Here is a 17,520-nt window from a genome sequence, read left to right on the forward strand (position 1 = left end):
ATTATTCCGGCTTCAGACATCAGACTAACCGCCGGACTTGCGCGGAATGCGCCTGTTGCGTATCTTATTCCGCTATTATGAACTACGTCTAACTTTTTTAAATCCGACTTTCTAGCGGATGAATATACGATACATCCGTTGTCTAGTTTAGATTGAACCAATGCTTTATACAATCTCAATAATGTCTCATTGTCTGAGCCCCAATTTAAGTTCGATAAACATTTTATAATGTTTAGGGCCTTTTGCATCTATCACTCAAGTCCTGTATATGTAATCCCCATGTAAGTGATTTATCCAATACTAATCCTAAATATCTTACATTGTCTTTATATTGTATTGGATTATCATCAATTGTCAACGCAGGACTTTGATGAGGAATTCTCTTCCTACAAAAGTGTACACAGCACGTTTTTTCTGGTGAGAATTGGAATCCGTTATTCTTTGCAACTTCATATAGAGCACTGATCGCTCGTTGCAATTTGTACCTCACCATAGCAGTCTTGTTGCTGGCATACACAATTGCCAGATCATCAACATGGACGTTTTTGCTGATTTTTGCTGGAATGGCTAATATCAATTTATTAATGGCAATGGTAAACAAGGGACCGCTCAACGGCGAACCTTGTGGTATGCCATTTTCCAAATTTCTTACAGATGAATATTCGCTACTGACTCGTACTTGGAAAGTACGGTCATTCATATAGTTGCTCAGTAAGACTGGCAGGTTGCCACGAATGCCCCATTCATGTATCTGGAGCATTATACCATGACGCCAGGTCATATCGAAAGCCTTCTGAAGATCAAAGAAGACTCCGACACAATGTTTCCTTTTAATGAAACTGTTATATATAACGTCCTCTAAGCTGATCATTTGATCAGTGGTAGAATGGTATTGCCGAAAACCTGCTTGATACGGTGATATCAGGTTTTCTTTTTCCAAAACCCAGACGAGTAAATTATTAATCATTTTTTCTAGTATTTTTTCCATAGCACACGTCAAAGAAATAGGATGATAGCTATTGGGGTCTGTTAAATTTTTATTTTTCTTTGGTACTAGAACAACATGAGCTTTTTTCCACTGCTGCGGGTACGTTCCATCCCGCCATATTTTATTATAAAGTTCTAATAATCTACGCTTTGCAGTGGTATTCAGCTGCCTGATCATATTATAGTGGATTTCATCCGGACCAGCAGCTGTGTTACCTGATTTTTCTAACGCTTTCGCGAATTCTTCCATTTTAAAACGTACATTATATGAGTAATTATACTCAGTTCTGAAGTTTAGTAGACCTTCAAGTTGTTCTTTTTTAGTACGAAAATCTTCTTCGTAGTTGGCCGTTCTGCTGGCCTTTTCGAAGTGATTGGATAACAGCTCTGCAATTTCATATGGAGTGTCTTTTATTTCATCTTCATCTTTAAGGCTAGTTATGGGAGTAAAATCATTACGCCCACAAATCGCCTTCACTTTCCTCCAAACATCTGATGCAGTAGTAGTTTTGTCAATGGATGACAGGTGTTGCTGCCAGGATGGTGTTTTCGAGTCTATCATAAGACGTTTTGCATACGCCATGTATTTCTTAAAGGCAACAAGATTTTTTATACTAGGACGCTTCTTAAAGGCGTTATACGCCCTTTTCTTTCTTTTTATAGCTTCACTTATTTCATCGTTCCACCATGGAACGGGTTTCTTCGTAAGTTTCCCAGATGTTTTAGGAATATATCTCGATGCCGACTCAATTATTGCATTTGTTATGGCGTCGACATCGTCTCCGATAACTCCAGTTGTTTCTGGGAGTATTGTTCTAGCTGTGAAGCTCGTTCAGTCTGCCTTTTCAAATAATCATGTTTTAGGGATGGGATATATTGTTCTTGTAACATCAGTTACAATTTGCACCGGGAAATCATCGCTTCCATGCAGATCGTCTATGACATGGAAGCTGTACCTCGGTGCTATCGATCCGCTTATAAGTGCAAGATCTATACAGGACGTCGATCCATCTCTGGCATTGAAAAAGATAACCATATAATTAATACTTTTAAGATGGAGTCTATTTTTAAACTCTAAGTCAAATCATCAAAGTTTCGGGTTCTGTACTGACCAAATTGTTGCTCTGAAGATATTACAATTTACTGATATTTTCTATAAATTGAACAGGCTTTAATTTTTATTTATTATTCTAACAAGCGTGAATTTAATGAACACAGGAGATCCATGGAGCAGAGCCCCATGGCTGAACGGGAAAGTCGAGTGAAACGAGCCCTGCCCGGCTAAACGTCCCTTGACACGACGAGACACGCAGGTAACCATTTGGCAGTAGCAAAGCTGCGACAGGTCTGTTAGATATAAATTTATAATTTCCTATTTAATAAGAACTGCATTACTTTTGTCGTAATTTATTTACATAAAACTTCACAATTTTACAATTTGTAAGTAATCCACAATTTTTAAATTAAAACTGCAAAGGCTACAGATTAAAAAATTACTGATGAATTTTTAGTGCTGTAAAATTTGATATTTTTCCAAGTGTAGGTGTTAAGTACATATAAACAAACATTTTAAATTTTATTACATAGTATAAATAAAAATATTGTTGGATTTATCTACAACATATCCGTTAATTTAAAGAAATAATAATTTTATGTTACTAATAATAACATAAAAGTAAAAATTCGGGTTATATTAGAATTTATGTTAACCAAGCAAGTTTTTCATAGACTTATTTGAATATTAGTTCGCAAATTTCAAATTCAAAAACTATCATAAAGTATTAAAATTTTTCTTCATAGAAAAATTCCAGTTTTACGAGAAGTAAAAATGATGTAATATTTTATTTAAAATATACAAAATATATAATTATATACATATCTAATAAACTTTTTTTTTAAATATTCAGAACTAAGTTATTATGAGTAAACATAACCTGATTTTCTAGAAGAAATTATTTTTGAAGAAGAAGAAACGAACATTATATTGACTAATCCAAACGAAGTGCTGTTTTAATTCGACCTGTTGACACATTGTTTGTAACACGGTTTCTGATCAAACGTGTTTATTTAAATTTTATAAAATTCTGCAATTTGTTATTAGACTGAAGGATATGTATATTTATTAGTTTTTGATAAAAATTTTCGGACCTCAAATGCCGGCTGGTATATTTCTTAGACAGTGGTTGAAGAAAAGGTAAGGTTAAGAGGGCTTGGAGTAGGGAGTTCTCCAAGCTATAGCTACTACAGCTGAACATTTGGCCACTATTCCAAATCTATTACTGACGTCATTCTTTATTACGAATTTCTGGTCGGCTAGAAGTATGGTAATTAATTCTTTTCTCATTCTTAATCTTTAAGCCTTCAGTTTATTTATGACACTTCTCTCCTACTTATTTACAATATTGTTTCTTCTTCAACACCTATTACATACTTCATTTTATTATAAGTTATTTTCTAGTCGTCAATCGACTGGTTTCATGCTAATCTCCATATATCTCTATTCTGTGCTAATATTTTAACCTTTGCATATTTATAACAATTTGCATTCTTAGTTATATTTTTACCATATTGCAAACTCCATCTTCTGTAGTTATTACCTTCTACACGCCCCTCCATCGTCAAATTAATCCACAATTTTTAACACTTGGCCCTTCAACTAACTGATATTTATCAAAAATCTGCCGCAAATTCTTTTCTTCTCCTTTACCTCTTTAACCACCTTCATTATAATTTATTTATCTGCCTTCAAATATTGCAAAATTTTCTGGTCAACATAAAAGAATTATACTGTTCACTAATATTTTCAAAAAGCCTTTTTCTGATTCTTAGAAAAAGTATATCAAGGAAAAAGGATGTCAAGTTATATTTGATGCAACCAAATTTGCCGGCCTCCGTGGCGCGAGTGTTAGCGTCTAGGCCTTTTATCCGGAGGTTCTGGCTTCGAATCCCGGTCAGGCATGGTATTTCATACACACGCTACAAATCATTCACCTCATCCTCTGAAGCAATACTTAACGGTGGTTCCGGAGGTTAAAAAAAAAATTTTTGTTTAACGTAAAAACTCTTTCAGATTGAGCAATCGTCTTCGTTACCTGCAATACTTCATCCTGACTTTATAATTCCAATTTTTAAATAATAAAATTCTTCAGACATTGTATTCTCCTTTTTTTAATGTGGGATTCCTCATTATTTCCCCTTTTTATCACATTTATTACTTTTGCTCTACTATTATTTATTCTCAGACTATTGAATTTTTCTCTAGCAATATATTTATATCATTATGTATTTCATCTAACTCATTTTTGCTTTCCGCAAAAAGTCAGTGTTATTAGTAAATCGTAACACTTATTTTTTCTTCATAGATAGTTATTATATTCCCAAAATTTTCCTTCATTTCTTATATTGATTTTCTGTGTTTAAGTTAAAACATAATGGGGATATACTACACTACTTTCTAAATCAGAAATTACGTTTTTTCATCTCTTATTTTTATGACTGCAAAATAATTCTAGTAAAACTAATAAATAATTATTATTTACTATTAAGAACTAATTTTCATAAAATTAAAAAAAATAATCCATTCTACATTATAAGTTGCTTTGTTTAAAATAAAGACTAGTAAATACACACAATTAAATAAATATTTTATGTATGTAGAAAAAATTATTGGGATTACATTCTAGGTTAAGTTAAAGCAGTAGGATTACAACTTACTTAATAAAATGTAACCCATTCTCTTCAGTGGAAGAAAATTCAGGAATTTATCCTGAATTCCAACGCATTGAGTTGTCAGAAATGGTTTCATTATTACGTTACCTGTTTGAGATAAAGAACTTACAACGCGTAGTTTAGGAAAGTATGACTAATAACACAATAGAACTGTCTGATAACATAGGAAAGCGTTCCGTATTTATGTATACTAAAGCACGTGATATTCCTACGGAGGATGCCAGATGCCTGCCGGTCAGCAACGCTGCCGACGTCCTGATGCGGGACGAGGATGTGTGAACGGAGGCAGGCTGTCATTAAATGGACGGTAGAGTTCCGTCACAAAGGATTAGCAAATGAGCTCAGATGTTGTTGTTATGTTGTTTTGATAACATAATTCATTACTTCCTGGTCATAACGGGCGTGGTTATACCGGACTTATTGCATACACCTACCGCTCGTTTACCCTTATCTGACATCAGAAAAAACTTCAGCCATTTTTTTTCTATAATTTATTTTATACGTTCTTTTCGTGACATTGGTGTAGTAGTTTAACCGAACTAATTATATATTTTTACGAAAAGCGTTGTTATACAATGTACTATTTTAGTAATAAATATTAAACGAGCTTTATTTCTAAACAAAGCCCATGTAAGGTACGATATATGTTACAGTTAAATTACCTTGAAGCTATAAAGAAATTTAGAAAAAAAGAAATTAATAATAACCCAATACTCGAATGCTTGTATAAAAAATAAAGAAAGAAATTCAATTAAAGAGTTATTTTTGAACTTTTAACCTTGAAATTTATCGAAACGGTGGTAGAGTTTTCCTGGAATATCATCAAGTAAGCGCCTAATAAAAAATACATTAACAGATTTTACTGAAAAAAAAAAAACATTACAAATACCTCATTTCTCTTTGTTGAAATTAATTATTTATTTATTTTAAAGCAGTTTTCATGACCGATTAAAATAGCATTTTATTTAGAAAATATTTTGTTTTGTATATATAAAACTGAATTAAAATATTGATTTTAAAAATCATATTTAGCAAATAAAAATATATAAGAAATATTAGTTGAGTAACAAGTAAATTTATAACATATTTATTCTACAATTGGTGATGTTAAATTCCAAGTCCTACTAATTCAGCGTTCAACCGATACCTATCGTTGAATGTGTCACATTTCATTTGGTTATACCACATGTTGATGACATCCTTTAATTTAACTAGCATCTGATATTCCATCCGGTTTCCCAGTAATGCTTTATACTTGTGTCATAATTTATGTTTAAAATTAAAAAAAAAAAAATACTATTGCTCTTACAAACCTTATTTATTATCTTTTTTCAATAAAAATATAATTAAAAATAATTACACCTTGATCTATCAAACCAGTTAAAATAAAATCAAAACTTATTAAAATAAAGTTATGCAAGGATAGTTATTTTTAGTTCAAAGACAGTTAAAAATACTCAGATTTTTTTTTTGTTCTTCAACCAGTATGTTTACAATCGGCTCCATAATTGGAACCATAAGCAAATCGTTTGATCAGAAGCACATGATAAGAGGTTTTCAAGGAGCTTCCGTAATACTTATTTCATAATTATAGTTAATAGTAAGAAGAAATTTTAAAATTTATTACAAAAAATATTTCTGCCAACACTTCATAGTCCAGAAAAAATACAAATAAATGTCAAAGCAAAAAAAAAAAAAATAATATGGAAATAAGTAAGCAAGAATAATATCTATCACTAGATTTGGCGTTGTCATGTAAAACTGTCATTCAATAGCTTCGAAGTCAAGCACATGAAGACGGTTCAACCTTCGGACGCTCCTGCTGTTATCAAGCAGAATAATGGCTAAGCGATTGACATGATTTTAAAATCGTTGTTGTAATTTAACACTGCGCTGACTCATAACCTCACGAACCATCGGAAACGCCAGATATTCATGAATTTCATCATTCCGTGTAAACCACGGTTTCTCTGTAATTGCTTCCGTTACTTTGTCCTAAAAGAGTTGTATGATTACTATGTTACTATTACTTGCTGTTCCCCACAACTCCATGCCATAAGTCCAGATTGGCCGTAGGATAGATTTGTAAATTAGAACTACATTTGACAACTTGAGGCATGATTTTCTCCGTAGCAGCGAATGCAGTTCCATATACTTCGCGTTCAGTCGTTTAGGCGTGACACTTCCAGGTCAAACGCTTACCTAGGTAAAGTCTTAAAAACCTCACACTCTCTGTTTGTGGAATCAAAACACCATCCGTGTACACTCTTGGACAGTCACCCTTTCTCATGACGAATGTGACATGTATTGATTTACCCTGATTAATGTTAATCTTCCATTTTTCTGCATTCGCAGACAAGGTCTAATGTCATTTGCAGCACCCGCGGTTCTAGGTAAAGGTCTTGTTAACGGCGGCTAGGTCAAGATTTTTGTTAACGGCTAGGATAGCAGTGTCATCAGCAAATGTGGCAGCAATACAAATCTTCCAAGGCTGGAAGGTCCGCTGTGAATATGGAACATAACACAGAACCTAGTACAGAGTCTTGAGGGACACCTGACCCAATGTCAAAGAATTTTTTTTTAACTCATCATTAAATCTTACCTGAGAGAAATGTTCCTCAATATAATTCCCTAAGACAAGTTAGTAGGGTGGAGGAAATTTTAATTTTAATTTATAGGGTAAGCCAGGCCACCATACTATATCAAAACCTATTGGATGTCCAAAAATGCCAGCGATCAGAATTTTCTTTCCTCCAGACATCCACTGATGACCTTGACGACTCTATGGAATTGTTCGATGGTGGAGTGGCCGTACCTAAATTGGTTGTCTGGAATTAACCCCTCACCATCCAAAACTGGCCTAAACCTACGAAGTAACAGCTTTTCAAATAATTTAGCTGTGATGTTAAGAAGGTTATTGACCTGTAAGAAGAAACCTCCTGCACAATCTACCCTAGCTTCAAGATCATTGCAATCTGTAATACCTTCCATTCCGCTGAAAAGTAATCCACAAAACAGCGTTAAAAAGATCCTTAATATACGTAATCCCATTAAGGGGTAGCATTACAAGCATTTTGTGGGTCACTAAGTCAAAACCCTGGGCTTCCTTTTGTCTCCTTCCCTGGTTGATAAATTTCAGTAACTCCCTTGTTGAGATCGGTCTAATCGGAAAGCTGTCTGGCATTGGGCTCTCTAAGAAGTCTTTAATATCCTCCTCACTAGAACCCTCTTCATCGTGAGGTTGGAATGTTCCCTGTTAGTGTGAAGCAAATAGGCCGGCTTTCTCTTTGTCATTCCTCACCCATGATCCAGTTCGTCCCTATAGTGGAGGAAGCGTAGTTGTGGACGTTGTATTCCCTTCGTAGTTTATAACGTGCATCCGTCTCTATTCAGATTAGAAAGTTTTCCGATTTATTCCTTGAATGTTTTGTCTCTGACAGCGTTCAACAACTTATTCGGCCTCCGCGCAGCCATATTAGGAAGTGTCTTCTGGCCTCCTGAATCGCTGCCAATTTCGTCTGAGACACCGTTTTCAGCCAATTAGATCTATCACTTCTCTCAAATAGGCTTTGTCTTTGGATCTTTAGGTGTATATGACCATGTACCTTCGTGCATAGTGACGGTAAAAAGAATGTTGCGTAGTTAATATTCTCAGGGGTATCGAGCGGAAATAGATTAATCTGTTTCCCCTCGATTCAGTCCTGATAATAGACCCAATTTTTTCTTTTCAAACACAGGATAAGCCTCCATTTCCTCCTCAACAACGTCGTGATTACTGTAAATAAAACGGGCGAGTGGTCCGACGTCGAATCATTATGGTTAACTGGCATTTCTCCCACCACCACCCATTCATCAAATCATAGCTTTTTTCTATCAGAGTGTATGTAGATGATATATCTGAAGTGATAAGCAAGTCAAGTAAATCTGGGATCAACGTTAATTCCGCAGGCCAGTATGTCGGCTGGAATCCTGAAACCACGTCCAGGCATAGATTTTGAACACACCTTCTGAACATACTTCCTCTGCAGGTTGTAAACCGCGAACCCCACAACGGATCTTTCGCGGTCCCGTCCCCTCCAGAGATAAACCTGAAATCTAGTGCTGCACCGTATTCGGCGAACAACCCGTTAGTTATGGTATGGCGCTGAGGACAGTACACCGCGGTCATGTTATAGGTCCCAACCAGTCTATCTTCAACCGTGGTTGTCTAAATCTGGTTAGTGCAGAAACCTGGAAGTTGGTGATGCTTCAAAAAATTCCTGATCAGTATCACAGTTGCCCTGTGGGCTCTCCCATCTGGGTGATTTGTTACATATACCTTGAAGAGAGAAACCTTGAAGCCTACGGTAATTCCGGTCTGTAAAGTGGGTCTGTGATATTAGTTTTACGTCTAGAGAATTGATAATTGCCACAATTTCTAGTTCTTCCCGTCTAGAAAGTAGGCTGTTAATAATCCATGTAATGATCTGGAGAAATGTTGTCTTTAACAGATTTTGGAGAGTACGTGAGTAAGGAAGGTTATTAGACTTCCAGTCTGTTGAACTAGAAAATCTATATTTGAAGAAAGCCTGTTTAACCTGTCTACATTATTGTTATCATTATGACCAGTTGCCGCAGCATATGTTCAAAGGAAAGACTCAGGCTTTGGGCGGACGGTCCCAGGTGCTACACATTCTAACGTGGCGAAATGTTTATCATCAAATGTGAGGCCGGTCGCCCTACGGCTTAGCGAATTCGACTCTCGGAGCAAAATGTGAGTAACAATTCACCTTTTTCCTTCAATTTCCTCTCTAATCTTTTTCCTCTCTAATATTTCTTGGTACACTCTACAGCCCTTATAGTTTGTCGGATGGTCAGATTGACATAAATTAGAGATTGTAGGAGAGTTCCTGTCCTTCGTGGAAGAATTAACAGTTCTTCCTTACTTCTTTCTTCCACTGGCCTTCCCTACACAGCGGAAGGGCGTCATGCAATTGTTTTTTGTGTCCCCATACTGTTGGCACCTCTTGCACTGCACGAGGCCTATTGGTTTCCGCGGTTTGAACTTCACGCTACAATACGGAATGTATTTTAAATTTAAAGGTAGTTTTATTATTCTCCTGCGGCTTTAAGTTCACGAAAAAAGTCGATGAAGGCCCTTTCGTTACTCTGTGTTCTGCATTTATTAAGTCCTTCACCCACTGCCCGTGGCCTTCCATTTTTTTATTGATTATTTCCAGTGAAATCAAGTAGTGCAGGTGCCTAATAACGACAAGAAAGGCTCGTTGATGCATTCTAGTGAAGGTACGACTTATTAAACTATGTTCTCAAACTATAATTACGATTTTCTTGTACAACTTTAGAAATTATTTTAAGTTGTTTACCTTCTACCAGTCGAATGTTGTAATCTCCCTTGCGTTACCAAGACGTTAAAAATTTTTTAATTAAAATAAAAATAAGTTAAAATAAAATTTCCCAAAAGATAATCCCAGAAATAATCATGTATTAGTACTTTTTAAAGGGACACCAGACATCACAAGCTGATTATTGTAGAAAGGTATCGCAAGTATACGTATGTTTTTTTGTGTAATGTTTTATTTACAATTAATTTTCTGAACAATGAAACTATAAGTAAATTGTACAGAGAAAAACTGGCGTAAAAGCGGGGCTGCTAGTGATACCACCTAAGATAATGTAAAGGTTTAAAGAGAATACAGTACAATAAAAAAGTATAAAGAATAATGATATAACTAAACGTAAGAAAGTATAAGTAATTCGGCAATTTAGAAAAAAAAAGAAGTTAAATGGTAACATAACTTAACATAGGTATTGAGAACAATAAAATTAGATGGTTGACAAAACAGAAGAAGCAATTGAGTATAAAACGAAATGTCACAAGTCATACATGAAAAACAAAGAAGACGTATAACAAATTAACACTGTTCACACATAAGAAAAAACGTCGTAACCTCGAAATTTAAATAATTCACAAATAACGAAACAAAAGAATTCATATTACTAAATTAAAATGATTCATAAATAGTATCAGAAAAATTTCAGTATGAGAAAGACGATATTTAAAGCACAGCAGCCTCTAGATCCAATAGATGCAGGTTCTTCAGTCATCTCGTATCTTCACTATTATCCTAAGGGTTAACAGCCGGTTGGTTTTCGTGCGCGTTACGCTGAGTACATACTTTGAATTTAGCCGTTAAATTTCTTCACGAATAGATGGCATCCCTAGGTTAATCGTGAATCTCCTTGTTTTTCGCAAACCATGACGCCTCCGATTTGTTCCTGAGCACGTTGTTCTGGACTCTTTGGATGATGTCGATATTGATATTACGTGCTGTACCCTAAAGTTTTATTCCGTAGGCCCATATTGGCTTTAAGAACGCGCTGTTCAACAACAATTTTTTATTTAATGATAACACGGACCTTCTTCCTAACAACCAATTCAACCGTGTAAGCTTGGTATTTAATTTTTTTTTTTTCTCTCACATGCTTTTTCCCTGTTAGCCAATCCGAATGAAGTCCTAGGTATCGTACTTTGTCGAAATGAGACATGTAAACTCCATCTAGGCAGACGAGTACGTTTCTTTTTATTTATTTTTTAAAATATTATTAATTTTTTATTTTTAAGGTCTCTAGATTTAAATTTATAATTTCCTATTTTATAAGAACTGCATTTTTTTTGGCGTAATTTTTTTACATAAAACTGCACAATTTTATAAAATATTATATTTTAAAAATATAAAATAATTTTTGTAAAGTTATTATTTATAATTAGTAATCAATTAAAATAAATCATTATATAAGAGTACATAAAAGGAGTAGTAAAACAATTTAATCTTACAATAAAAAATATTTATTGTGAAATTTCATAAAAACTGGGAAATAGTTTGCCTATAACTACATCACAAATAGAGAAAATGTTGAATTAAAACAGGATCTTCTTGTGCTTCTTCAACTGTTTCAATCTAAATTGTTTCTTAAAACCAGATTGTAATCTTTGTTTATTCATTAATTAATAAACATAGAGATTTAAAATACTAGGCTTAAAAAATTGTTATTTTTTTCATATATTTTGAAAAATCAAGAGTAAAATAAAATAATAATATTAATAATAAGTTTATCGAACTAATTTAAAATTAAACCTTTAATAATATATTGAAAAATAATATCTGCTTTACAGTCAAAAGAATTAGAAACAAACGTTAATCTTAAAGGTGAGTTAAGCGTGAACAATTAATATCTGAAACGTAGACATGACCCCTACTGCCCTTACTGCGGCGACCCGGATACCCCAGTACACGTGGTGTTCTGGTGCCCGCAGTGGGTTGATTACCGCCTGCTTGGTCGGTGATTACCGGACCGCTCAGCGTGGAGAACATCATCGCCACCATATGTTGGAAAGCTCCAAGAACTTTGACACAAACACAGGGTTCGTGGCGAGGATTCTTCAGGAGAAGGATCGGGGGGCTCCAGAATGAGGGACAGCCCTCTGCGGAGCTGCCGTTTGCACGTGCTTACACGAGTGGGCGGTAGCGATGAGGCACGGGGACTCTCGCACCCCCGAACGAAAAAGACCGAGTCCCGGCTCCCGGAGTGGGGGACGGCATAACCGGGCCTGGTGGATCCTACTCTGGTAGTTTGAGGCAGGCGCGAAGTGAGATCTGATCGGCGGACCGTGACGTGGTAGTCCATTGTGTAATAATACTTAACTGCAGGATCCAGCCCGGGGGTGAAGAAGAAGAAAAAACGTACCCATTGTGTGAGGCCTCCGTGGCGCAAGTGGTAGCGTCTCGGCCTTTTATCCAGGGGTCCCGGCTTCGAATCCCGGTCAGGCATGGCATTTTCATACACGCTACAATTCATTCATCTCATCCTCTGGAGCAGTGCCTAGCGGTGGACTCGGAGATTAAACAAAAAAAAAACGTAGCCATTGTGAGATACATTGAATATGGTGACATTTGTATTGTAATAGAAGAAAATTTTTTTAGGATTGGTGGGAAAACTTCAAGTCTCATTTGGTGGACGACTGAACCTTTTCCTCAACATTACTCCTTCAAAATCTCTGTCCATCGACAATTTCATAAAGTAAGTCACATTGTGAAACCTAAATAATTTATAAAAAAAAAAAAAAAATATATATTTATATATATATAACGCTCTCCTTAACACCAAGGAGCATATAGCATAACATTTAATAAATTCCGGAAAAAACTTTGGCCGAAATTGTGCGATATACAGAGAAAAATAAAAACTGCTAAAGGGTCAAGTTGAAACAGAACTTCGCCTCGCTCAGTTAATAACCGATGCTATGTAAAAACAGAAAAGTAAAATTTATTATTTGTATTTTGTAATTTAAAACTGAAAATGGATTACTACTGCTGTTGTTCTTATGAGTTAAAATTTTACAGGTATTTTAGTTTGGATACAGACAATGGAAGGGATACTAATTAGATTTGACATCTCAAACATTGAAAGTAGCTGCGTATTTTTTTAAATTTTTATTCTAAATGTAAACTTTCTTTCATTGAACCTTTTTCGGTTAACGGGTACCACGTTTTTTATCAGTGGACTTTTTTTTTTCAAATCATTAATTATTTGGAAGTACTTGCAAAGAAATTACAAATATAATCTAACCAAACTTAACCTGCGCTCGCTCGCTAGTCAAGGTTAGCAACCGATACGAGAATAGGTTAAGTTTGGGACCTCTCTCAGGTACATTTAGAAGGCCCATGTTTGAATAAAATCAACAACTATAAATAAAAAAGATATAGAAGACTAATCCAAGATTGATTCTTAATCTGCAAAATTGGTCCTTTTTCGGTAAAAATGTTATTTGATTATTGGTTTATTTCGTTATTGTTATATAAATGTAAAAATGTTTTTATTGTTATTTTTGAGAAAAAATTAGGTGATACCCACTTACCGAAAAAGGTCCCTTTCATTAAACACAAAATTCAAAATTAAAAAGAAAAAATGTATTTAGACCTTTTTATTTTCTGTAATTTACTAATATTAGAACTGAAGCGTTACTATTCCTTCGAAAACATTTTTACACACCATGCTTCTCTTTTAATATATTATCTTTTACTTCATCATCCTTAAGTCTTTCTTTTCCACAACTTTGATTTATTTTCTACTTCCATAATCGCTAAATGAATCCAAATCAGCTTTACATCTTAAATTAACAATTTTTATTTATTTATTAAAATTATGTACTAAATAATGCATACAAAACACATGCATACACAAATTGTGAAATTTTTATTTTATTTTGTGAAGCATATTCTCTGTTAAGTTGTTTAGCTACAACTTTTATTTGTACGAAAATTGAAGTAGAAAGACACCTAGATTTGCCAAAAAAATTTGTAGGAAAATCCTAATTATTAACTACTGAATTTAAAATAATGTTATTTTAGTTTTTATAAGTAAATTTTAAGTTTATTATGAATTTCTAAACAGTAAAAATGATGTACATTTAGAAAAACTTTGCTAAAAAGAATAGTGAAATAAAAGTTCCGAAACCGCTCATAAAATAATTTTTTCTAATTATTCATAATTTATTAATAATTTTGGTAATTATTCATTTGATTTGAGGAATAATTTAACTATTCATGTATTGAATAATCATTTAATTTTACAATCTTTCAATTTCTTTGTAATTCCTGTAGAAAATAAAATCTTTTTTTTAACTTTACTGTAATAAAGATGAATAAAAAAAGTTAATGGTTTGGAGTTTTTCAACAGTTATTTGAATTTCCTTTCAAATTTTCTACCTTATTTTAACAATTTGCTAAAATTATCTTTATTTTTATGAATTTCCTATTTTACATGTTTCTTTAACGTTATTTTATAGCCTGTAGTTTAATAAATTATATTTTTAATTATATCGTTTTAATTCTTAAATCTAACATTCAAACCATAGATTTATTTTCAATATAAAAGTAAACATGCCCTGTCTAAGTCTGGCTTTGATATAATTTTTATATTTTCCATTCTTAGTTATTTTATAACTTCAAATTATAAAATTCTCCATTGTTTGTATTGCTTTTTCTTTAATATGATTCCTCGTTAATCCCCCCTTTTATTCAATTTATTATTTTAGCTTTTGTCTTTTCCATCATAAAAAATTCATCAATTAGATTTTTAACGAATTTAAGTAAGTAGAAAAAGCTACCCTTCAAACATTTTTACAACCATTACTTAATTTCAAATATTATTTTTCCGAACAGTGAGAAGCTAATGAAAATTTATTCTATACTGATAAAAATACATTAATATACCATCATAACTACATTAATATCTAATAGAAACATACTGACAATTATTTATTTTATATTATTAATATTTCACTCAAGCGATTTCCTGTTTATTCTTAAAAAGCTACAGCAATTGAAGTTGTAAAATATTAATATAATATTTTTAGTGACGTAAAATACATAACTAAAAATAATAATTGGCTTTTTGCCATTTAATATCTATCTTATTTATTTATTTATTATTTTTTTTACGTATAAGTGTTACAGTAATCGACAAGGATATAAAAAAGATTTATTTGAAGATGTATATCTTAAATGGTAAAAAATAATTTTTGTGTTGAACTAAAACTTACTGTTTATTTCTGCGTTATTTTTACAAATTTCCGTTTATTCGAGAAATAATACTGTAGGATTAAAAAAAAAAAATGTTTTCGCTGAAATTCAATATAATATATGTTTAATGTATATGTGTAATGTATAAACACATAACATATCATTTTAATTCTTAAATCTAATATTTCACAGATTTCTTTTCATTATAAAAGCAGTCTTGCTTTGTCAAAGTCTGCCTTATTTTACTATTATTTCTACTTTCCCTTCTAGATAGCGATAAAGCAGAGCTGTAACTCTAAAGGGAAAGTATTATAATCGGTCTAATTCGGGAATATTCGGTTTTCACCGGGTCTTGGCGTTTTGACACCTAAGGAATTCAAATAACGAAAAAAACCAGTTGGAAATTTCCTGGATGTTAATTTGGTCTGAGTGGGTCTCGAACGTGATCACCTTGTTGAATCAGAAGCTGGTGCGTTAAATCTCTTAGCTACACACACTGCCGACCATACGCACGAAATTTTTCTATGTAAATTTTGAAATTGCATTAGTTTAGTTAATGCCGACTATCACCACTAGTACCGCCACACCCGCGGAAATTCAATGTGATATCCGCGCGCGCCCTTTGAAATATTTTTAATTAATTTGTTTCTGTATATGTGTATAAGCCGTACATCAGAAACAACTTAAGATTTGGTCCGCAAAAATCTGCTTTTGTTAAAAGCAGCTCAAAGACTCGTTCCGCGAAAGTCCTACAACTGTATTGTACGATTTTTTATATAATATATATATTTATAAATATGTAAATTTTAATAAATACATTTATTTAACGATGAGGCATGTTTGGGACTCCCTAATTTTATTAAAATATAATTTTAAAAACATAAAATTTTATTTATTTTTTTTTTTATATGAATAATTTTTGTTTGATGAATTTATGAATTCACTTTGTTAACATATTTCTTTTTTTAGAATTAGTTCTATTATTAAATAAATATTTTTGAATTACTATAGTATTTTTAATTAAAATTATACTTAAACATATTTCATCATATTTTATGAAATGTATTATTAGCCTTTTAAAGTGAACATCAGGCCTAACTTTATTTTATTTGATTTTGTAGCCAGCAATTTTCTTTACCTTTGATCAAAGACCTTTGGCTTCAAGTATTTGTTATACACTATAACAACAAGGATTTTTAATATTTTTATTTATGTAATATATATCCAAGAATGGCACATTTTATGAACATTTACATTTTAATCTTAGACGTCTAAGCAGGGTGCAAAAAATTTCGAATTATGTATAAAATTGTAAAAATAAACAATTTATTTGCTGTGATAAAGGATAGCTCTTTCAGTTTGTGTTTTTATATTGATTTATTCAACCGTTTGTAGGGGTATGAAGTAAAAAGGACCTCTGACTCAGCCGACGTTCAGCATGATAGGACACTCAAAAGTTAAACTAAACAGGCTAATTAATTTGGAAAGTTTATTTATTTTAGATTGAAAAAAAAACTGATTGAACGATACTATACTAAAAAAGGAATGAAATTCAAAAATGAAATTTAATACAGTGGTGTCGATGAGAATTTTAAATAACTATAAAATTTAATCACTGACGTTTAAATTTAACCGAGATTTATTGTAAGAAAGTACTATTTTTTTAAAATAGAAACCTCAGTCATATGGATTTGTGGATTAATTTTTACTTTACATATACATGAATTATGCGATGATAACTCCTTCAATTTAAGTCTATAAATTTAAAAAAAAACTAAGAAGTAAGTAATTATCATATTTGATAAATTTATCCAAAATGAAAATTATTTTAATGTGGAAAACATATTTGTGTGTTAGCGTCATGCTACATGTAAAAATATAAATTCAATATTACATAGAGGAACACGCTTTGTAAATATCCTAATAAGGACATTTGGATTAAATAGTGATAATGAAAAAGACTTGAAATAAATGGACTTTTTAAGCAATCGGTAATATTACATTATAATTTGCCAATTTTTATTTTCTTTGTTTTTAAGTCTTTAGGATAAGACTATTCTCATTTCAAGAATAGATTGTAAATTAAAATATGTTTGAAATATCATTGGTTACACCATTTTTATAGGCTTTACAACAAGAAAGGTAATTTTAAACGGTCCTTGAACACTAATTACTTTACCCTTAAATAGTGAGACTGAATACTTCACGCAGAACGTGTACC

This window comes from Lycorma delicatula, chromosome 1 (genome assembly GCF_047948215.1).
Source record: "Lycorma delicatula isolate Av1 chromosome 1, ASM4794821v1, whole genome shotgun sequence".
Lineage (NCBI taxonomy): Eukaryota > Metazoa > Arthropoda > Insecta > Hemiptera > Fulgoridae > Lycorma > Lycorma delicatula.